Below are 23,593 nucleotides of genomic sequence, written 5' to 3' on the forward strand. Positions count from 1 at the left end.
CACGTCGTGCCGCCTGTACCACCTGGGTAAAATTCAGAAACAAAGAAATCACGTTGTTTTGATATCTCAGCTCACCACGTTTCCGAGCCAGGCGCAGCACGGTGTCTCTGTTTCTATAGTTTAGTAGCCGCGCCAGGACCGGAGGCGGCCGGGTACCCGGCTGCGGTCGATGGCCAAGAGTATAGTGTGCCCACTCCACCAGGAACATGGCAGAGAGGTCGGCGCTGAGTAGGTCTTGTAGGAGGCCCTCCACATATTTCTCCATGTTAAGAATATTTGTAGATTCCAGCATGCCTGTAATGCTCACGTTGTTTCTCCTTGAGCGAGCTTCCAAGTCCTCATTTTTGGCCTTGATTACCTCCAGAACTTTGTCCATACGAAGAAGGTGGTCTTGTGTTTCAACCTGTCTGTCGTCAGCATCAGAGACTCTGGTTTCCAGCGTGGTCAGCCTGGCTTCATGCCTGTCCACCCTGCACGACACTTGATCCACACGTCTCGCGAGGGAGTCAATCTTGGAGTCAATCTCCTTAAGACAGGTTTTTACATCTCTCAGTATGGTTCTAATGTCTTCCTCCTGCTCTGGCTCAAACTGTGTCTCAAGCAGAACCATTTGTGATGCCATATCGCCTTCTGTCTGCTTGTTGTCCATTTTTCCCATTGTTGCGGCAGAACCATTTAGCGTATTCGGAGCAACAACTACTCGACTGTGGAAACTGCTGAACAGCCAGGGGGCCTTAATGTCTCTCACGCCTGAGCTGCAGAGCAAGTATGGGCTCAGTTGATATCCCTCACCTAGGTAATGTATGGGGGGCACCTACTTCTCACCGCAAATCCGTGTTCTGAAGTTCGTCTGTCGTAAATCCTAGCGGAGGTGTGGTTTTTGTGTCGCAGGGCTATGATGAGGCTCAAAGTTGTGTTGCCCCTGTGTCCGGGCGAGCTTGTGAACAATCGCAGCTGCCAGCCCCAGCCGCTATTATAAGGATTTCTGGGTAATATGGCTGCCTTACTCCTTACTTCACAAACGGGATCTGGGGCCAGATTAAATAAATAAATAAAATTCCCAAAGCAGCAGTGTGGTCCCAGTCTGGGCAGTCACAGTGGCGTGCCCTTCGATAGCGTGATTATTAATTGCCCTTGTCGATTTTTCTTTTTATTTTCTTTTTTTGTTTTTGTTTAAAATCTTTCCTGGATCACACCACCATTATCTGCTGTCAACAATAAGCTGGAGCAGACTCAGAGAACGGGGGCCAGCACCAGGAGCGAGGCGCAAGACTCTGTGCACCCAATGTCTCAACTCCAGCGGCTCCAGGAGCTCAGAGGCCCCGCACCAGCGACTGCCGCACCCACAGTCCGCCGGCGCAGCCTCCTGCCAACATGCCGCGCTGTCCAACTTGTCCTCTCTCACGCACTGCTAGGCCCTCACCGATCCAGTATGTCCGCAAGAGCGCTGAGATCCACACAAAAGGGAGGGGGTAGGGGCTCACTCGCTGCTTGCTCTGCTGTGCAGTCTCCCACAATGGTTCGGGCCCCAGTGATTTTGCCGCCGGTGTGTGCGCGGGCCTCACCTTCACCATAGGCCCCGCTCGCACTCCGCCAGGTGGTTATCGTAGATCGGGCCCAGGGTAGTTTACGCAGCCACGCCCACCCCGCCCCAGCGTGTCTTACTTGCCGCTGCTCGATAAGGCCCCGCAGATGGGTCCGGCATCTCAAGTGTCTCGCCGGGGCCCTCGGCATAGCCGTCCGGTTCGTCCCCTTTTTCCCAGCAGCGTGGGCCACGTCGCTACCGGCGATAATTACAGCGGCTATCTGCCGACTCACGGGGCGGTGATGACAACAACCTGTGCCGCTTCACTCGCCGAACAGATGCCCCTCGGTTAGGTGACCAGATGCGGCGATATATTGCGGATTCCTGAAGGATGATGTGCTCGACCGGCAGAGCCTCTTCACAGAGCGGCCATCTTGCTGCTCGGCTCGGCCACGCTCCCCGTGCTTCTACTACATTTGTCTCAGTTTAACGTGTCACTGTGTCTAGTGTGCAAAGTGCACTTTCAGCTTTTCATGTCTTTGATCAGTAAATGTGATGTGCATTATGATTTTTAAAATTGTGCTTCATCAGTTTTAAGGACGTTTTTAGTACCAGAGAATCTGTATTACATTCTTTCCCATGAAGTTGGATCAGATCATAGATGGAAGCTATTAATGGCCCATTAGGTAAGGCATCAGCAGTGGTAGCATCTTTAGAAATTGAGCTCTCATTGTGTCTGATGATTGAGGCACAAGACGTAGAAAGGAGAGTATCCCTTGAAACTGGATTTTGTTGTAAAGAAGGTTGTGGAGAGGGCAATACAAAAACCGTGACGTGAGTGGGCGTGAGTTCAACTCCTACACCGTCCCAGGACAATTCTCTGCTCTAGATGGATCAAGATCACCTAATGAGTACATTTGTGTCACCAGCTCTTCAGTTTTCTCTGTCGCTTGCTCTGACCATCACTTCAAGGTATTCCTATCCTCTGTCTTTGATGCTGATTTACTAGGTTAGCTATATTTAACCAGATGTTCTAGCCAGTCCTTACCTACAGCGGATTCCTCATCAGACCCTGCACCTGCAGAGGTAGTTCGACAGCCAGCCTCTAATGGATCCAAAAGTGAAAAAAAGAGCTTGTAGGGATTCGAGCATTTCATTAGTTCCTTGTCATAGCTTTGTGTTGTTTGGGATGCCTTGCGAAGTAATAGCAATAAAAGTGTGCTAGGTAAGTGACCTTTATCTAATCTGATACCTCCAGATTTATTAAAGAATTATGGTTTACTTCAGATGTGCCGCAAACAGTTGCCTCATTTTCAGAATTTTTAGCCAACCGCTGTTTAACAACATTATCAGAACCAATATTGTTTACAGAGGATGCTGATATCAGAGTTGCACACTTGAGCATTGAGGAGTAAGAGGGACTTAGCAGAAAGTTTTTATCTTCTGTTTGATGGAGCACTTTTTCAGAGGAAAGAATGCCTCTAGAGTTTTCTGGTAAGTGGCAGTCTGAGTTGGTACTTTAAAAGTTAGTACTATAGCTGCACTAGAAAGAGTGTAACCCTTTTAGGTGTATCAATCTGATTGAGAGGCCACCTTCAGTTCCACCACAAAAGTAAATGTTCCCGACCCGCACTGGTCCCCCCCTGTAGCCGGCATTGCAGACTGCAAGCTGGGCTGGATGGGAGCTCCCTCTTCATCTGGTTCATTACGCTGAACAGTAGCCCAGGTCCCAGGCATGTGGTGTGGAGCACAGAAAGGAGCTATCCAACCCAATGTATGGCCTCACCTCCATTGCACCATCTTGTGATGGAGGCACAGCAACAATCCACAAAGGTCGATTGCAGTTGAAGGAACCCAAGCAAATGCAAAACGGTGGGGGTGGAGCGCACACCGCCATCTCACAGCCAGAGCCCCAGGATGCATTTGCTGAGTCCCAAGCAGGGAGGCGGCGCTTCACACGAATAGGTTAAGCTATCTTGATTAAAATCATTCTGGCACAGACTGCAAAATTAGCACAATGTCAACTTTCTGTCAGTGCAACAGCGCCATTTTTTGGCCACACTTGATGGCTTAATGACAAGACGACTGGATTAGACCTTGCCAACAGAGAAACTCTTGTTAGGAAAGTTTTTTAGATGTTGCTGGAGGGATTAAAGGGAGTCAGGGTTGTCTGCCATCTGCCTTTACTAAGCCCACCAAATTTAGCGTTCACCACTGGCCATGCAGTGACCTCTGTGGGTTTGTATGAACTGTTGTTACATTGGTTCACAGAAAGCTATTTAAATGTTTGGCATACATCCATCAGTAATGACCACCAGTCATATAAATGTTTTTTTGTTTTTTTTAAACTCCCAAAGAGAGAGTTTGCTTTTGGAACAGTAAAAACTAATGGCCCCAACACCATGGGATTTTTTCCCATGGCGTGGGGTTGATTTTTATATGTTTACTGTCCCTCACTGCCAGGATGTTCCTGGCTGTGACCAACAGTAAAAGGAAATACAAGCCATCCAGTTGCCCACTCTGGTGGTCTGATGGGTTGTCCTTCCTCAGGCCATCAGAGGAAGATTTACGCTTAGAAGGAAACTTTTACTCTGTCAGTGTAAACCTGGCAGGCCGTCCGATACAAAATGGGGTAGGATGAGCGAGAGTTTGGCAGACAAGGTGCTCCATTGCAGTAGCAACGGAGTCCCCTCTCCATCAAACTATCAATTTGGCCCAAAGTAATTTTCTAAGGTAGGCTCCTCCAACGAGTAGCTCATGGGCTTCTGGTAGCTCTCCAACCACCCATGAGTAGCTCTCTGGTGTGCAGCCAACTAAATTAGAAGCTTTTGCTTGATTAAATTAATGTATGTATTCCAAAATTGTAGTGTCTATCAGAGATGAAAATGTGTGCATTTTCAGAACCCATAATTTCCAAAAGCAATTGAAGCTGATATGTGAATGATAAATCATGGAGCACTGGGGGACGTATTACTAATATTATTACCTTGGTAATATCACCTTAGTGACAGGGGCATTTCAGCCGTGGCTGCTTTGTACTATCCTTGTAGAGGCACAACAAATTCACAAAGACTTATTTACATTGCTGTTGGCAATAATGCCGTGAGTGATCATGGCTGATAATCTTGCATAGGATGGCCACCAATACAATCTTGCCTGATGTGGACAACACAAATATTAGTAGCTCAGCGTGATTTTCATCGAACTCCTGTTCTAAAGAATATGTGTTGGAGGGCTTAATACAAAGCCTGTAGCAGCGAATTACATATTCTAGTGGCATTCCCTGGGAAGTATTTTTGCAGAACATACTCTTTTTTGAGATGCAGTGTTCCCTGATAGAGTTCCTACCTCTGGCCCTGATGACAGCTTTCATCCAGCTGTGACTGGCTTTTCCATAGTGTGGCCAGATGGGGCCAGATGGGAACGTTCCCCAGCTGCATTTGTCCTGCCCCCAGCCTCCCTTTCACCCTACTGTCAAAGCTGTTGAATGCCACCTATGCTGCAAGCCAACACAGAAGAAAATCAGACTCTGCAGCTTGCCAAAGACATTATGTGCAACTAACGTTTACTGCACAGCTTTCATAGCAATGGTTGTTTTTGGCAATACGTGAGCCTACATGTTAACTTAGAATGTATAAATATGAATTTCTATGTTTGTGTGATATTTCTATATTTACATTTCTAGACATATTCACTCACACAAAGTCAATTAAACATGTTAAGCAAGGCTATTATATATACGTATACTCGCTCTCTCTTCACAATTTACCTGTGCAGGTGGCCCGACCAGTTTTATCTGTGACTGCAGTGCTTAATTTGAGCCAGTGGTTTCCGGTGCTAAGCACCAGCACTTAATTGGTTTCTGGTGCTCTGCACCCGCAGTTAATTGTCAACAAAACACTTAGGACAGCCTGCCACGTGGTGGCGCTGCTCATCTAATTAAAAGATGAGCATAACAGCGGTTGTTTATGAATGCAATATATATTAAACATTACTAATACCTGCCTCCCCAGCTATTCCTTTAGCTTTGAGGACCTGGAATAATCTGAACTGTTGCACTGGCAGGTGAAAGAGATGGTTAGTAGATGTTATGACAGCGATGACAAGAGCGATGGGTGATGCAAGCTGCAGTGGCCTCCTGGTCAGGGCCCTGACCTTTATAATTTTACAGATTAAGCACTGTGTGGCTGATTGTGTGCACCCCTAAAAAATCACTTCAAGAAGCACCGCTGCCAGCCGTGCCTGTTTTTACACCCTTGCAGAAAAGGGGATGAAGGTAAGTGGAGAAGCAATAATGACCCTGCTTGGAAAATCAAAAAGTATGTCTTCCAACCACACAACTAGGAGAAAGAATAAATAACTAAAATGGATTTCAGATGTCATGCAGAGAATGTACTCTCTGGTGATTAAAGGAGTGGCTGTAGATGTGGGAATGCCTGATACTTCTCTGGACGCCAGCTGAAATAGCTCAGCCCCAGATAAATGTATATATCTCAGCAGCCGCTGACATAATTGCACAGCACAGTGCTTTCAGTTGTTTAACCTCAATTTTGTGCTTCATAACTCTTCAGACTAGTTGTTGCTGCAGTAACTCTCATGTGCACAATAGCACTTTCCATTTCATTTGTGGGTGCATTCAGGGCCAAATCAAACAAAAAATAGGAAATACCAGCAGGCATATGTGTGAACCTAAGACTAGCAGGTTTTCTTGGTGAATCCATTTTGAATGAACCACTGATAGCTGTAGTTTCCACTGGTGTACGCTTGTGTTCCCTAACACGATACGTTTCGAATGTCCACTTTGCTGAAAATTGGAAAATGTAGGGTTAGGGGAATTTTAAGCAAGTAACTTTTTTCATGTGAAAAATATTTCCCAGGTGAAGATTGTATTTTCCCATGTCCCTACGAAATATCACTAAATTATTGACACTTGGACACACTTCCACAGCGTAGGTGAGATGGCCACATGGAGATTTTCCACAGACTCAATGTCACACATTCCTTCAGCTATTTAGCATGATGGTATGACTATCTGTTTTGACCATAGTTTGATAGATTCTGAGTCCTAAATCGTGCACCACATCCACATCGAAGCCTAAGGGAGTGAAATATGCCAGGTACACCTCCCCACACAGGGAATCTACAGGTCATGTTTTTAAAGTAACTAAGGCCAGATGTACATAGGATTGGCTTTGCGATTAACAAATAGCGAATTTTTGCGATTTGCTATTGGGTAATCGCAAACACCCATGTGTTCTTTTGTCTTTGACACATTTGCAATTCCCTGTGGGTCACAAATTGACCTACCTCATTAATATTCATGAGGTAGGTCTCGGTTTGAGATCCATTGAGAATCACTAAAATCACTGGAATGCTGGCCTGCTGGTGTCAGCAAACCACCATATCTGTGATTGCTTTTTAATAAAGCATTTTTTTTAAATGCAGTTTTGGATGCGTTTAAAAAATAAAAATGAAACGTTTTCTTATCATTTCTCAAGAGTAGACAGTGGTCCTTGAAACCAATGCCTGCTCTTAAAAACGGTTTCACCAACATTCACAAAGGGGAAAGGATCCCTTGTGGACATCTTTCCATTTGCGAAAGGGTTACCAGTAACTTGGAGCTGTTGGTAAACTGCAAATGTTTTGCGACGGCATTTCATTCACAAAACATTGCCACATACCACTGCGAGTCAGTATTAGGAAGGGACGCCCTAAGCACGCCTCTACCTAATACCGAATCCCAAACCCATTTTGCAATTCAGTAATAGGTTACCAAATCGCAAATAGGGCTTGGTACACGGAAAAAAAAATCATTCACAAACAGCACGATTCTGTGAATTGGGCTGTTTGCGACCAAAAAGTCACTTTACACATCGGCCCCAAATATGTCTGCAATTTTTATGCAGCCTCAACCTGCTCAAATAATATGGCATTCACACTCCAACCCAAAGTAAATGGGACCAATTTCTGTATCCTTTTCAAGTTTTAAATTAGATCCTCTTTTCCATAAACTATACCAACACTTGCCCCTGCCTGAGGAGACCTTGGAATTACAAGAGGTCAAAATGTGTCAACAACTGCAACGATCAAGAGGAAATTGGGCCATAAAGATCACAAAAGAAGTTTTCAAAGCCAATCCTTCAAAAACTATGGCAGCCCCCCAACCAAACATGTCCCTCACCTCGATCTGGGGACATTAGAAGTGGGAAACATAGTAATATATAAAACAATCCCCAAGTGAAACTTTCAAACTTAGAACTGGTATTTCAAATAAAACATTGATTGCTCTATTCTTTGCCATATGTGTTCATTGTATCTACTATAAACTTTTTGCGCATTTACCTCCTCACACATTTTGTCACTGTGGTGAATTTCGTATCTTGTGATGAATGTTCAATGGATTTAATATTGGGATCACTAAAAATCAACACTATAAATGTGATTAATGACAAAAATATACATATTTGAGACACTTCATAATATTGTAACACTTGAAAATAGCAAAATTCGGATGATTAGCGATACCTTTAAGACAACACCACATCCGTTCATCCAAATGTACACTGTGAATGCAAACATTAACAGTACTAACATGCCTCCACTCTGTGGATTACTACCAGGCAGGCAGTATTGGTAACTTTTTCTAAATGTACAATTTTGGGGCAACAAATTATTTTTGAATACTACTGATTTTTCTGATGAATCTAGTCATACATGATGAGTTATTAATGTTGCACTTGAAACAATTTTTATTAGGTGTTTAGCAGTGTGTTTATTAATTTAGTTTAGTTTGCCACATTTTTTCAGAGACACCATTTTATTAATATGGATGCTGTTTTGGTGTTCTGTTCATCTTGCTCCTGTTAATTACCCCTCCCAATCAATGTCCCCCTATGTGTCCTCTCTACTCACAGGCTCTGCAGAGCTCAGGACACTGTGACACAAATGGGTATTTTCCTTAGAGAGCATGCATTATGAATGAAACTCTCTTTGTGTACTGAATGTATCACGCTGAAGGACACTACCACTGGAAGTTCTTTATTTTTATTTTTTTAAATTTTTTTTTAAGTTTGAGTTTATTGAAGAAAAGGAAGGAAAGGAGGGGGGGAAGGGGTAAAGACATTATGATAAGCATGTACAAAGAATAAGCAGTTCAATAAAAACTCTCATTAAAGGCAAATATAACAAGCATGAAGTCTACATAAACCAAAACATCGTAGAGAACAGAAAATACCATATAACATAGTAGAGCGTAATGCCATATCAAAAAGGGCAATAAAGAAACAATGAAATCATGGTGGTTTACGCACCTCGACCGTGTCAGGATCTGGAGAGATGTGTGCTGGAGCAAAGGAGGAGAGATAAGAAGCCAAATCAGGTCACGCTTGATTGCTAGAGAAATGGGGGATACGTAATTAGTATCTAGGCGATGATGGAAGCAAACTGCATTCCACCAAGATTGATAGGAGACATTTGCAGCTTGCTTCCAATTAGAAGTGATGATATGGAAAGCCACAGCAAGTAGAAGGTCAAGTAACAGATAATTGGAAGTAGATTGTGGGAGGGATGGTGATAGGGAACCTAGAAAAACTTGCGGTGGGGAAAAGGGGAATTGAAATTGGAATATCTTTTGTATTTGCGTCCATACTAGGTGCCAAAACTTGGAGATAGGAGGGCATTCGAACAGCATGTGTTTGAGATCTGCAATAGGGCAAGAACAGGACCAGCAAATAGGGGATGCGTTTGAAGAAAAACGGGATAAAGCAAGAGGAGTACATAAAGTTCTATTATAAATGAAATATAAGGTTTGGGTAGTATTAGCAGCTCTAGAGGTTTTATGAAGTTTAGCCCATAATTTGTCCCAAAGGGATGTTGGCCAGTCTTGAGAAAAATCCAATTCCCACGTAGTCTCAAGTTTGGATTTTAGTCTGTCAGCGGAATAACGGAAAGAGTTGTAAATGGCAGAAGCTGAGGTAATAAAGAAGTAGCTTTGCGGTTCGAAGGAATAATGGTAGAAGGCACTAAGGAGCGGAGGTATGAAATCAGAACTGGGAGAAGAGCAAGATATTGCGATCGAGCAGAAGAAGGCAGTGAGAAAGCAGATTGAAGTTCCTGGAAGGAGAGTGGGGTCTCCTGAGAAACTAATTGAGAAATCCAACATAATCCACGAGAATGCCATGTCTTCCAAAATATGGTGCGATTACGGATTTTGAGAAGAGAGTTGTGCCATATTGGTTGGTCGTGAATGGAAAGGAGGGAGGGATAAGATGATGTTATGTAAGGGAGAAGGAGAGTACGGGAATGAGATACAACAGGCGTACGAAGACGGACTAAAGGAGACGAGAAGGATAGGAACTCGCAAAAGGTAAAGGGGGATAGAAAGGAAGATTCCATAATTTTTTTTTTTTTTTTTTTTTGAAACCGTTTATTACAAGTCTCAAGAATATACAAGTATGGGCCTACAACCTTCCGGCCAGCCGCTAGTAATGATAGGAGCATAAGACATACATTTATAAAACACGTGGCGTTGCAGAGGAGCATGCTCAGGAGGTAACAACGTCATAAGCCACATCAGCCAGACCCCACTATACGGTTTCATTTTAAATTACGAACAACAAGAAAAACCACACCCACAAGGCAACCCACAATCGGAAATAGCAGCACGTGCTCCCCTAGAGGGGGGATCCCAACTATCCACAGGAGTCTAAAGAGGGGGAAGAGAACAGAGCGAGGACTGGGGGAACCCAATGCCCAGTACCGGGGGAAGGAGTCGGCTAAGGGGACGGGGCTGGCGAGGTATCAGGCAGCAACGGTGGTGCACAGATACCCCCGCGGTAGGCGTTCCAGGGGCCCCACACTTTCACCCATGTCCCAGGCTTACCCCTCGCCACATACACCACCTTTTCTCGAAACATGCACCAGTCCATGTGTTCTTTCCAGGCCGATACCGTCGGGGGCCTCTGGGATCCCCACAGTTGAGCAATATCACGCTTGGCTATCATATATCCCAGAGTCACCCACCACGTCTGCGGCGCCGAGTAATCAGTCGGTTCCCACACATTCAACAGGCATCTCCTCGCTTCAGGCAGCAGCGCCACATTCGTAACCACTCGCAGGACCTCATGCACACCACGCCAGAATCGCTCCACCTCCGGGCATTCCCACAAGATATGCAGAAAGGTCCCCAAAGCACCACACCCACGCTTACACAACCCATCTTCAGCATAGCCCATACGCAGAAGCTTTGGCCCCGTCATGTAGACCCGGTGGAGTATCTTGAGCTGGACGAAGCGAAGGCGAGCCGGTATGGCCACCTCCTTCGGGGAGGCCACCGCGGAGGTCCAGTCCTCGTCGTCCAACTCCATCCCGTCGGCAACCCAAGCCTCACGGATGGCAGTCAGCAAGCCCGAGCGGTCGTTGATCAGTTTTTTGTAGATCAGTGAGATCGTGCAGTCCGGGACGTGTCCATCCAGCACTCTATCCTCCAGGGGGGAATACTCCGGGATGGAGGTAACGTCCGGGAAGACGGAGCCCAGTGCATGACGGACCTGCAAATACCGAAAGTACTCACTGCCCTGCAACTGAAATTCCGTCTGCAGCATCTCGAACGTTTTAAATCCTCCCCTCGTCCAGAGATCCCCCACTTTGCTGATGCCGATTATGTCCCACTTCTCGAAGCCCTTCGAGGTCCACAGGGAGCCCAACCGCTCAGACGCGTATAGCGGTGACGCCCGGGTCAAACGGTCCTTCCACCCCATAGCTGCATTGGCCGCGTGCCACACTCGCACCATGACACGCGTGGGGCCCGTCAGACGAGCGTCGGGCGCGCTAGAATAGAGCGCTCGATTGTAGTCGCCACCTGGCAGTAGAATCTTGTCCATTTCAAATGCCGGGTTTAAGGCGGGCCCGTATAGGCCATGGTTAATTGCAGCTAGCTGGGAGGCCCAATAGTACCGTTTAATATCCGGGAGGGCAATCCCCCCTTCATACTATGGGAGCGTCAACTTCGCCAGGGCAATACGCGGCCTCCCGTCCCAGAACAGGCGGCGTTGCAGACTCTCCACCTCACGGAAGTAGCGCGCCGGGACTAAGTCCATAGTGTTCTGCAAAGCGTACAGGAAGCGTGGCAACGACATCATCTTGAACAATGCCGCCCGGCCGAGCGGCGAAAGCGGCAGGCGCCGCCAGCGCGCGACGTCCTCCTTCACGCGCTGGAGGGGGGGAAGCAAGTTCCGTTCGTAGCGGGCCTCCGGGTCCAGAGTAATGAAGACACCCAGGTACCTGAACCCCCGCGAGGCGATCTGGATCGGACAGCCCCGCGGGAGGATGGGAGCCTCCCCAGAGAGCACATACACACATGATTTAGCCCAGTTGATGACAAGGCCGGAGTTGCGACCGAATGAATGTAAAACATCAACCAGTACTATTAGTGATTTACGTGGGGAGGCGAGGTACAAAAGGATGTCATCAGCGTATAGGGACACGCGGTCCTCATACTCGGGGGTCCAACGGAGACCACGGATAGAAGGATGCCACCGCAGCCACTCCGCCAGGGGCTCCAAGGCAAGCGCAAATAGGAGCGGCGACAAGGGGCAACCCTGTCGCGTGCCCCGGCCCAGCTCGAACGGGGCCGATACTCTTCCGTTCACCACCACCTGCGCCAATGGGCCCGAATACAACAATTTGACCCAACTGATGAACCCTGGGCCAAATCCAAACTTCGCAAGCATCGCCCAGATGTATGGCCACTCAAGCGTATCAAACGCCATGGTGGCGTCTAAGGACGCCAAGATGGCCGGTTCCCGTATGAATGGGACACGTGCGAGCACCCCATGCAAACACCGCAGGTTCAGGGCTGTGTTGCGATGGGGAATAAAGCCGGACTGGTCCTGATGAACCAGATCGCCCACCACGCCGACCAGCCGATTGGCCAGTACCTTGGCGAGAATTTTGGGCTCCGCATTCAGTAGCGAGATAGGCCGATAGGATGTAACCCGGTCCCGAGGTCTCCCCTCCTTGTGGATCACCACGATTGTAGCCAGACGCTGGTCCAGCGGGAGGGAGCCCAGCGAGTGGGCCGCCAGGAACATTGCACGGAGGTGGGGCGCCAGTGCATCCGGTCGCAACTTGTACAACTCGATAGGGATACCATTCGGGCCCATGGCCTTGCCAGAAGCGACCGAACGTATGGCGAGGGCGATTTCGTCGGAGGTGGGAGCGGCGTCCAGCGACACCCTGTCCTCCCCGGAAAGGGACGGCAGCGCGATATCCCTGAGCAGGGCACGGGAATCCTCTTCAGAGCAGGAAGAGACCGGGGAATACACCTCGCGGAAATAATCCGCGAAACAGGAGACAATTTCTTCTGGCTCAGTTACACACACACCATCCGTTTTCTCAATCAGCGGGACCACACGATTCGCTCTCTCCTTTTTGTCCAACCACGCTATCAGTTTACCAGCCTTATCACCCACATCATACAGTCACCCCTGTTGCTCTCTACTGAGGCCCCTGGCCGCCTCCGTGACGAGGGCCCTATAGGCCGCCTGCTTGAGTTGGAGGACATGTAGTGCAGCATCCGTCACCCCACCTTCTAGATTACCCTCCAATTCGGCTATTTCAGCCTCCACCCGGGTCACCTCCTCCCGCTCGCGCCTCCGGGCGTGGGAAATAAGGGATAGGGCCTCCCCTCTGAGAACTGTCTTGAAGGCCTCCCACAGGGAGATAGCCGAAGGCACGGACCCTACATTCTCATCAAAATATCGCTGCAGGGATTTAATCAAGTCAGCGCGAATGGTGGGGTCGCGCAGGTACCAGGAATTGATTGGGACTACCCTACCCTCACCCCTCGGAAAGACATCGAAATGTAACAGGAGCGGGGAGTGATCTGAGATACCCCGTGCCAAATGGCGCACCTCTCCCACCCTCCCGACATAGGCCGCCGGGACAAGGACATAATCAAGCCGTGAGAGACTACCATGGGCCCCCGAGTGGAAAGTGTACTGCAGCTGCGTGGGATGTTTTAAGCGCCAGCAGTCCACCAATCCCAGTGTATCCAAGAGGCCGGATAGCCACGCCTGTGCCCGGGGGAGGTCCCTAGGGGGGTGGCGATCCACAGTACCAGAAACCACCGCATTAAAGTCCCCCACCACCACCAGAAGCCCCCCCGGAAGGCCAAGGAGGAGGCGCCCCAGGTCTGCAAAGGTGGTCGACTGCAGCCCCGGTGGGACGTATACTGACACAAAGACAACCACTTTGCCCTCCATTCTCCCCACCAAGACAGTGTAACGTCCCCTATCATCGTGGAGCACCTCATCAATTTCCAACGGGAGCGAGTTCTTTACCATGATGCCCACACCCCTTGAGCCTGACGTGAAGCCCGAGTGGGCCACTAGGCGGTAGCCACGCCGATTCATGGCACAGAAGGAATTACCAATAAGGTGTGTCTCCTGCAGAAAGACTACATCGGGCGAGAGTCGCTTCAAAAACTGCAGGACCACACCTCGTTTGATCCTGTCCCCCAGTCCATCAACGTTCCAAGACAACAAAGTTAATTCCCTACCCCCCATCATACACAGAAGCCATCATTCGTCCCCCCGAGAGCACCTTAGAACCAACACAAAAATAAGTTTGCCTTGTGATAAAAACGAACAACACCCCGTCCCTGCCCACCCACCCCAACAGAACTCCCCCCTCCCTGCACCCCTGCATGAGCCCAAACAGCCCCCCCAACGTGCAGTGTGCCTGTCGCCCCATAGATAGTTAAACTAACTAGACCCCCAGAGGAGGAGGGAGAACCCCCAAGAGACCCCACACAACCTCCATAGGAGGGGAACTTACACGAACAGACGCATGGTCAAAAATGGCATCAATTTCGTCCAGAGCGAGGCCTAATATTAGTCCCTCAGACCTGATCCGGCGAGCCCTCTCCCCCCACCGCTCCCCCCCCGCCCCCCGATCCCGATCCCCAGACAGAGTATCCAGCCAGTCCCCGGCCGCTTCGGGACGATCGAAAAAGTGTGTGCGACCATCCACCTCCACTCGCAGCTTAGCTGGGAAAAGCATGGCGTATTTGAGGTTTAGATCCCGAAGACGGCGTTTGACACCGAGGAAGCTCAGTCTCTGCTTCTGGACCGCTGGGGTGAAATCAGGATAAAAATTTACGTCCATATTTTCAAGTCTAACCGGTCCCTGTAGTCTGGAGGATTGCAGGATAGCGTTTCTGTCCCGAAAATTGAAAATCCGGGCAATGAGAGGCCTCGGAGGGGCTCCGACCTTATGCCTTCCCCCGGGAACCCTGTGGGCCCTCTCCACCGCGAAAAATTTACTCAGCCCCCGTGGCTGGAGATGGGTAACAATCAGGTCTTCCACGAAGAGGTCCGCCGCCGCCTCCTCACGTCCCTCAGGCACCCCGATGATGCGGATGTTGTTCCTCCGGGCCCGACTCTCGGAGTCCTCCAGGCGGCGATCCATCAGCGCACTCGCCTGACTAAGCCGGCGCACCTCCGTTTGTAGGGCCGCCACATCTGTCGTAAGGCCCGATGCGGTGTGGGCCAAAGAATCGACTCGGTCGTTGGTTTTGGAAAGATCGGCCCTTACCAGGCCAACATCCACGAGGACCGAGTCGATCTTCTGCGCCAGTGTATCGAAACGCTGGCCCACCGAGGCCTTCATCTCGGCAATGGCGCCCATGACATCCCGCAGAGTCAGATCCGTGGGCAGATCAGGAGCATCAGTAGGGCCCTCAGGGGACCTGCGTGGCACCTCGGGAGATCCCTTCTGGAGGGTATAGCGGTCCATGCTGTTGGACTGATGGACTGCGCCACGCCGGGTCGATTTTATCTTTGCCCGGTCACCATCTTGTTTCGTGGCCATGGTCCCAGTCTCCCGGTCGCACCAGCCACGTCGTGAAGAGCAGGCAAGCCGGTTCACGGGTTCCGGGGGGGGGCCACCTCAGATCTGCGGGGTGGATCACAGCCGGCGGGCAGGCAGGGTCTCCCAGCGAGGCCACACCAACACACGAAGCCCCGCGTCCCAACCTCGCAGAGACAGCAAGGGGGGTGCGAAAGTGAAAGTGCGGGGTACGCGAGTCACCAAGCCCTGCCCGCCGCTGTTGTTCACTTTGTCTCCGGATCGCCCCACAGCTCAAATCCGGGGTTCGGCGAGGAGAAGGCCGCAAACCTCGATCGGTGCTCACGCCGGTGTCCGAGGTCCGATTTGGAAGCGGAAAACGGGTGCCACCTCAGCTCAGGCTCACCAACACAGTCCCCTCATCTAGGACAGGATATTTTCAGGATAGTTGTAGGAGGTCGCGGAGGTCCTCGGGAGCCTCGCACCTACGCGGCCATCTTGGTTGCGCGCTAGGCTCCTCCGAAGATTCCATACTTAACCAGATAGGTGGATAATGCGGGAGGTCAGAAGAGAACCAACGGGCTGATTGTTTCATAGAGAAAGCTCGATGATATTCTCTGAAATCCGGAAAGCGCACACCAGACTGGGCCTTATCCTTGCGTAATGATGCCAAAGCTATCCGAGGCCGCTTGCTATTCCATAAGAATTTCAGCAGCAGAGAATCAATCCGTTTAAAGAAAGAAACTGGAATGTGTACTGGAAGCATGGAAATGGTATAAAGCAGAAGGGGGGATAACATCATTTTTATAAAATTGAGCCGACCCCACCAGGACAGAAAAAGCGGGTTCCAACGTTGAATAGCCGTGTCCATTTTCTTGTAGACGTAATCAAAATTAAATTTGAGCGTATCGGACAAGAGGGGAGCGAACCAAACACCCAGATATTTGATCTTTGATGGTTGCCATGAGAAACCTGTTTGGGAAAAAAGGTGTTTTTGACAAACAGGGTTTAAGGGTAGAATCTCACATTTATCAGCATTTAGACGATAACCGGAGACCGCGGAGAAGGAGGACACCTGTTGAAGAAAAGAGGGAATAGAGGAGGCAGGGTCAGAGCAGTAAAAAAGCATATCGTCAGCATAAACCGAGAGCTTAACCTGACGCGAACCAAATTTAAAACCAGAAATACTATTATCCAGACGAATTTTGGTAAGAAAGGGTTCCAAGGATAAAACAAAAAGTAGGGGGGATAGGGGACTTCCCCTGTCTGACTCCTCTATGTAATGAAAAATAATTCGAAGTCATTCCGTTGACAAAAATGGAAGCTTGGGGATTAGAATAGAGTAAAGAAATAATAGAGATGAATTTGGAAGAAAAGCCGATCCAGCGTAAGGCTTGGAACATAAAGTCCCACCCAATCCTGTCGAAGGCCTTCTCCGCGTCTAAAGAAATAGCCGCGAAGGGGAGCGACATAGAGGAAGCCTTACTAAGAATATTAAGAAAAACACGGGAATTGTCAGATGAGAGACGGCCCTTGACAAAACCTGATTGTTCAGGACTAATGAGATCGGGTAAGAGGGGATCCATGCGCAATGCCAGAATTTTAGCCAAAATGTTATAATCCGTGTTGACCAGAGAAATTGGTCTGTAATTCTTGCATAAGGAGAGGTCTTTATCTTCTTTGGGAATTAAACAGATTAAGGCTTGTTGGAAGGAACCGCTGGAAGAACCCGCTGCAAGAAAAGATTGGAATAATAGTAATAGTTTAGGGAGAAGTAGAGAGGCGAAGTGGCTATAAAATTCAATAGTGAAGCCATCAGGACCAGGAGACTTACCGTGACGCATTTTAGAAACAGCATGGGAGATTTCAGAGAGCGAGATGTCTCGTTCTAAGGCAGTGAGATCAACGTGAGAAGCCGGGGGAGGAGGAAGCGAGTGAAAATATGAGAGAAGATCCGTAGCCTTCGACCACTGGAAGTTCTGATGTAGGCCTGCTAGAATACACTAGTGCATGAGCCTTTGTTTGAAAAATGTTTCATATGGTGTAGTACATTTGCAAACTGCCCCAACTGTGTAGAAGCTGCTGGAGTTTGTCTTACCTTTGAAAACGATCTAAATCCTGATTTAAACAATATGTGCTATCACTTGTCATGTCAATCTGAAATTTGCCGTTTTTACTTATTACCTATTCAGAAATTGTGTATAAAACCCCTGGTTTTGTGTGTGAGTCAGGGACCTTTTCAATTTATGCACACGACTCTGTCCATTTCGAGAGAGCCTTTCTTTTTCCTCTAGGGATGCTGTCCATTCCCCTTATGATTTTTGTTGCATATTGGGACTTAGAATAATTCTGATTTCTGACTATTGGCCTGATTACGAATATAGTGGTCCATTGGACCGCAGGATCGCGGTGGCAGTCCTTACACATCCAGACTGGCAGTCCACCCACCATATTACGACTTTGGCAGTTGGACCATCACAGGACTGCTGCAACCGCCTGGGATCCGTGATCGCACGGTCAGAGGCTGCAATATGCTGGCGGTGCCACTCTGGCACCACTGAGCATATTACGAGTTGCCTCACCGCCATCCTTTTCATGGTGGTGTGACCACCATCAAAAGGGTGGCAGTGAGGCAACAAAGGGGGCACTGGGCCCTAACAGGGACCCCTTGTGCCTTTGTGCATGGGGGTGCATGCAGGTGGGCACATATTGTGCCACCTGTATTTTTGCACCTCCAGTTCCTGCACGGGAGGGAATGCACAACATGGTGCATTCCTACTCATGCAGGAACGTATTGTGGTGGTCCCTTTGTGGTGCCTTTCTAAGGCTCCCCTATGAGCCGTAGAGAGGCACCGTTGTGGGACTGCCTCAGCACGTCCACCCGACAAGGATTACAGGCAGTGTGAGAATGGCTCTGGCGGTCCTCCCGCGGAGCATTGGTGTGGCACTCTGTCAAGTACCTTGATCTCCGCAGAAGCAGAATGGAGGATAGTTACCCAATGCCCACCCGCCTGTACCTTCGTCTCAGATTTCACAAGGATTGCAACAACAAGGGGGAAAGGAAATGGGACAAGAAGAGACAACTCAGACCTCAGCTGACCCTCTCTCGGTTCAATGGAGTCCTGGTAAGCTTCTACTGGTGTAGAGATTATGTGGATTCCAGAATGGAGAAGATCTAATGCACAGAGGAAAAAAAGAGAGAGACAGACTAAATCAATCCCTCTACAACTCTAACATTTAGCACATTACTTAGTTCTACTCTAACCCTCTTCTTACCAGTGGCAGGAGGAGTTATTTCATCTCTTCTATAGTGTAAGTACAGAATAGTAGTAAACTGAATCCTAGCAGGAATTAGGAAACAAAACACACAACCCAATAGTGGGTGGTATTCAAATGTTTTTCTGTCACAGTCCTTTCTTGACAATGACGAAGAGTCCTTCAAATAAATAGCTGCTGGGAATTCCTGTAAGCTCCCGTTAGTACTGACAATTAGAGCACGCAAAAAGGAACAGGGGAAGTAACAGAAGGAAGGAAAGGAAAGGAAAAGCACTTCAGGGAGGCAGAGAGTATGCTTTCAGGCTGCTAGTGAAGACAAGCTCTTACTGTAGTCTTGATAGAGTATTGCGAGAGATTCCTTTGACGAGGCAGCTCAGAATTAAGCATTAAATAGCTTACTTGGATGATGAGTCTAAGGCGAGGAAACTGGAAGCTGGGTCCAAACACTTGAAACTGGAAGTCAAAGAAGAAATGTGGCTCCTACCACAACTCTGAAATAGCCTTGAGGAATTTCACTGCGGCTCTGCTCTCACGGACTAGGCAGGAGCAGCTGAAAAATCATTGAAGATGTTCAAGACTTCTGAAGCACGGAATGAAGTTCAGTAAACCAGGAAGAGGATGAACTATAACGTTCTCCTAGCCAATTCGAGGTGGAGATAAACTCCCAAAGACTGTTTGGCTGACGAAGCAACTGCAACCTCCAACTGAGCATCTGTGACTAGGAACGATAGCAAAAACGTGTCCTCTCTTTAACTATACTTATTGAAGTGCGCAGAGAACAGCGCAAGAGAGTTCCATGAGGAATCAACGCTAGCGAGAGTTCACCGTGCTAACTATGGTGAAGTACTGTAAAATGCAGCAGCCATCTTGGAATGTGAACTCGTTCCCGATTCCGAGATCTTTCCAAACATTTACCAAAAAGGTTTTCACTACCACCTTGTGTCTTCTCTTCAGGTGGATACTCTTATTGTTCTGGCCAAGAAAAATGACACTGATATGATTCCTGACACACTCTGCAGGAGTACTGCCAAAGTCGTAATCAGGTCCTTAGTATTCTGTAACTGAGCCTTCATGGGATATATTTTGCATCTCTGTTTTCCATGATTTAAAACTAAGTTATATGGAGAGGTCCCAGTCTTTATTTATAATTCTGCTAATTTGGTTGGGCCTGATGTTCAGGAGGGTGGTGAATCTTATCGCAAGGTCTAGGGTGCCGGAGCAGAACCTACTGAGGTAAATTTTGGGATGATGGAAATATTGGTGTGATGTAAATATTGGGGTGCATTAGATTATTGGGGTTTTACTCTCAAACAGTTTTCAACTTACAACACACATTTAGCAGTAAAAAAAGATAAGCAACAAAAAACTTGGGAAAATTATAATTGTCTATGATATGGTTACAATAATTTAAAAAGTACCCTTACGCACTCATTCTGGGATGTTTTTCCATTTCACTCATGCAGTCTGGCTAAAATGCATAAAACATTCCTAATGGAGACTAAGGGCCAGATTTTGGTGGTAATGGTCGGGCTGTAGTTTTTTCAACAGTTTCACCGCCCAGCACGTGGCAGTCTGCCCCCATGTATAGATGTTTGCAGGTTTATGGAGGAAAGACTGCTGACTCTGCCATGATTTTTTTCCCAGGTTGTCGGTGTTATTGGCAGAAGCTGCTGTCGTCGGGACTCCAGCCAAGGTTACCGCCTAGCAAATCATGCTGTGCTTTTCTGCCGAGGCAATTGTGGCAGGAATACCTCTTACATTTAGTTGGCGGAGCCGAAGGAAGTGAGGTAGGAACTTAGCTTTTTAACAGTTTTCCACTTCTGTTTCTGTCTTGAACCCCATCTTTGAGGTCCATCCTTAGCTGCTCTGACTCCACCACGATTAACCCCGAGCGTAGTGGGCATAGCAGGACTGCGAGAAGGTCCACAGAGTTGGGAGCAAACTCTGTGACGCTCTGCTCACCTCCGCCACCCACCTCCACCCCCCCTATTAACAATTAATCCTACATTGATCCAAAAAGTAAAATAAAAGACACTTACCTGTACTGTGGCGCCCCTGGGCTGCCCTCCTCCTCATCCCCGCCGTCTGGGTAATCCTTGCAAAAACTGCGCATGCAAGTTTTGGCAAGGATCCCCCACAGTCGCGAGGAAGAGGAGGAGGGCAGCCGGGGACACCGCAGTACAGGTAAGTGTCTTTTATTTTACTTTTGATAAATGTAGGCTTAATTGTTAATAGGGGGGGTGGAGGCAGGGGCGGGCCAACTCCGCTCCGCTGCAGAGTGGGCAGAGATTTGCCTACTCCGCTGAATGCGGAGAAGGCAAATCTCCGCACACTCCGCGGGCAGAGCGTAGTTCTCCGCCCACAGTTAACCACGATGCCAAATGACTCCATTGTCAACAGAATCTAAGGTAAGCTACTTGTAGAATTGTCCTACTTTGAATCATGTATTGACAATTGGTGTAGCCTCGTGTATTTTTGCATCGCTCTTAATGAAATATTTTTCTTAGGTGTAACTCAGTAGTGTTCATCTTCCTACTTATCAAGGTAAATTGAACACCCCTATATTGACACTTAGAAAAAATTATTGTTGTTGTGATGGTTTTGGGTATTGTGCTTGTGCTTGTGGTGCTTGAGGGTGTGCATTCAATGGTGTGTGTATGTTGTGTGTGTGGCATGCAATATGCAACACAGAGGGCCATAACACATTTCCTACATATGTTTTGGGTGCAAACATGAAACATATGTGTATTGACACATTAATAAGCAGTACTTACCTGTCTCCACTCCACCAGGGACACAATCCATCAACAAAGTGCCGTTAGAACACCAGAAACATCTAAATAGGCTTGACGCAATACCGTTGGCATGACAGCAACAGAGGACTGTTAGCCAGCAGAGGAGACCGCCGTGGCTGTGTTTCAGCCAGCAGACATCCAAGTATGGCGAATAGAATACTTTCAACACAACGGAGTACTTGAAACTGCTGCCACGGAGGGAGTTAATCACATGGAAGCAACTTTGTTTGAGAAAGGATTCCTTAATAACAGCTAGCAGCTGCAGGGCCCATGTGATTAACTACATTCTGTGTGCCCCAGACTCCAATTGTGGATTTTGTCCTAGCCATGGCCAGTTGAGTGGAAGCAAGGCTGGACCAAGTGACTAAGCTGAATTTGAAGACTTGTGTTCTCCTCATTATGATCACTGTGTCGACCATATATTAGAGTGGAGATTGTTCACCCATCAGAGTGTAGCCTTTGGGCCCTTCTGCTTCATGGAATCCAGGTCTATTTTCTCAGTTGGATGACTTTGGCATCCAGGTCACTCCTTCACCATCTTAGTCCTGATGAAGACCCGCTTTTGAGGCATTCAGTGGCCCCTTTCCCTCCCCAGGTGTGTGGTCAAAATGTTAACGCTCTCTCATTAAGACTGGATCATTTGGATATCTATGCAGAGTGGCAATAGTAGCTTAACAACTGGACCACTTCCAGATGCGATATATGATATATAGAAATTATAGAAATTGTATAGCGGACAGGCTTCCATGTACGATAATATGATTTGTGAAAAGGTCTAAAGGACCCCCCCTTTTTCCTTTTCCTTTTTCTACTCCTTATCCACACGAGCACCTTCTCAGAGCACTCATCTTTATCACTTTATTCATTTGTGGAGCTGAGAGTTTTCGATACAATGTGTAAAAAAGCTGTTATTTGAGACTGACTTAAAAGTGGTTTAACTAAACTTCAGAAATGCACTTAATCTTCTGTTTTTTAAATCTTGTCTGCTGCCTTAACCTTGTAACTGTGGATTGAATCTACAAGATTGTTCTTCTTTTCCATATAGTGGTAGGAGATCTTTTGATATATTCAGTCCTCCTATGCCTCTTGTTGCTTTTTCCGATCAGACCATTGTTTGTCTGATCAAAATCTAAATCAGGCCCTAAATATCTAACAGTAACCTACAATTTGAAATTAAAAATCTAGCTGCATTTGCTTGCATTCCTCCTGAACAGGTAGTCAACCTCTACACTACAATAATACAATCAAATTATTTTTTAAACAATGAGGACAAATTGGTATCTTTGCCAAATTATTTTGAGGAACAATGGACCAGTCATTTAAGCAGGTCGTTTTGCGTCTGAATTCTATGATATGCATTGAATAGTGGAACAGCTACTCAGCCTTCTTAGATGGGGGAGTAAAGATTAAACATGTCATTGAGGGCTGGCATGACGTTTTTCATCCTTTGTAGGAAAAGCACACCCTACTTTTAACCAATTTTTTGGGAAAATGTGAAAAAGGAGCACAATTTCCAGGAAATGAGACAAGTAAAGTTTTGTTCGTCCTGTTTGCAACTCAGAAGTCAGTAAAAACACAAAATAAATAAATGAATGACTGCTTTCAACAGTTCAACAATTTGGCATGTTTGGAGGAACAGACTACCTACAATATACTACATACACACTACACTTTTATCAATTTACTATATATTACTAAACAATATATTGCATTACCGTTTTTTTTCGTGCTCTCCTTCCTTGACTTTTAGAAGTTAGAAAAGGGTAAATAAATCCCCCTTTCAACTCCATCATTCCACAATAGATATACCTGAAAACCCTTCAAACTTGAATACATCCTTTGTCTTAATTCTTTGAATGGAGGTGGTGCTTCTGTACTTCTTACATCTCCACTCTAAATTAATCCAAATCAGAAATCTAGAATCCATTGTATAAACCATTGAAAACCGAAAAAATAATAAGACATCCTATCTTTTAAAAATTGTTCCAGAAAAACCCAAAAAATGCATGTAGCATACCATCAATCCTCCAAACTATAACCACATAGGAAACCCTTCGAAAATCTCCAAATATTATAGTTCTTATAAACTACATAAAAAGACGTGAGAGGAAAAAAAGAGGGAATTTAAGTCAAGTTTTACATCTGACAC

At 47.3% G+C, this 23,593-nt stretch overlaps 1 long non-coding RNA gene across 1 annotated transcript in view; it reads left to right on the forward strand.

The window, feature by feature from the left end:
* LOC146797726 (uncharacterized) overlaps positions 1–23,593 on the forward strand; it is a 237,521-nt gene that overhangs the window by 133,044 nt on the left and 80,884 nt on the right. The window contains exon 3 of the long non-coding RNA XR_014969033.1: positions 20,294–20,436. This is a non-coding gene — a long non-coding RNA (uncharacterized LOC146797726). The remainder of the gene's footprint in view (positions 1–20,293; positions 20,437–23,593) is intronic.

The sequence above is a fragment of the Triturus cristatus genome, chromosome 9 (genome assembly GCF_964204655.1).
Source record: "Triturus cristatus chromosome 9, aTriCri1.1, whole genome shotgun sequence".
NCBI lineage: Eukaryota > Metazoa > Chordata > Amphibia > Caudata > Salamandridae > Triturus > Triturus cristatus.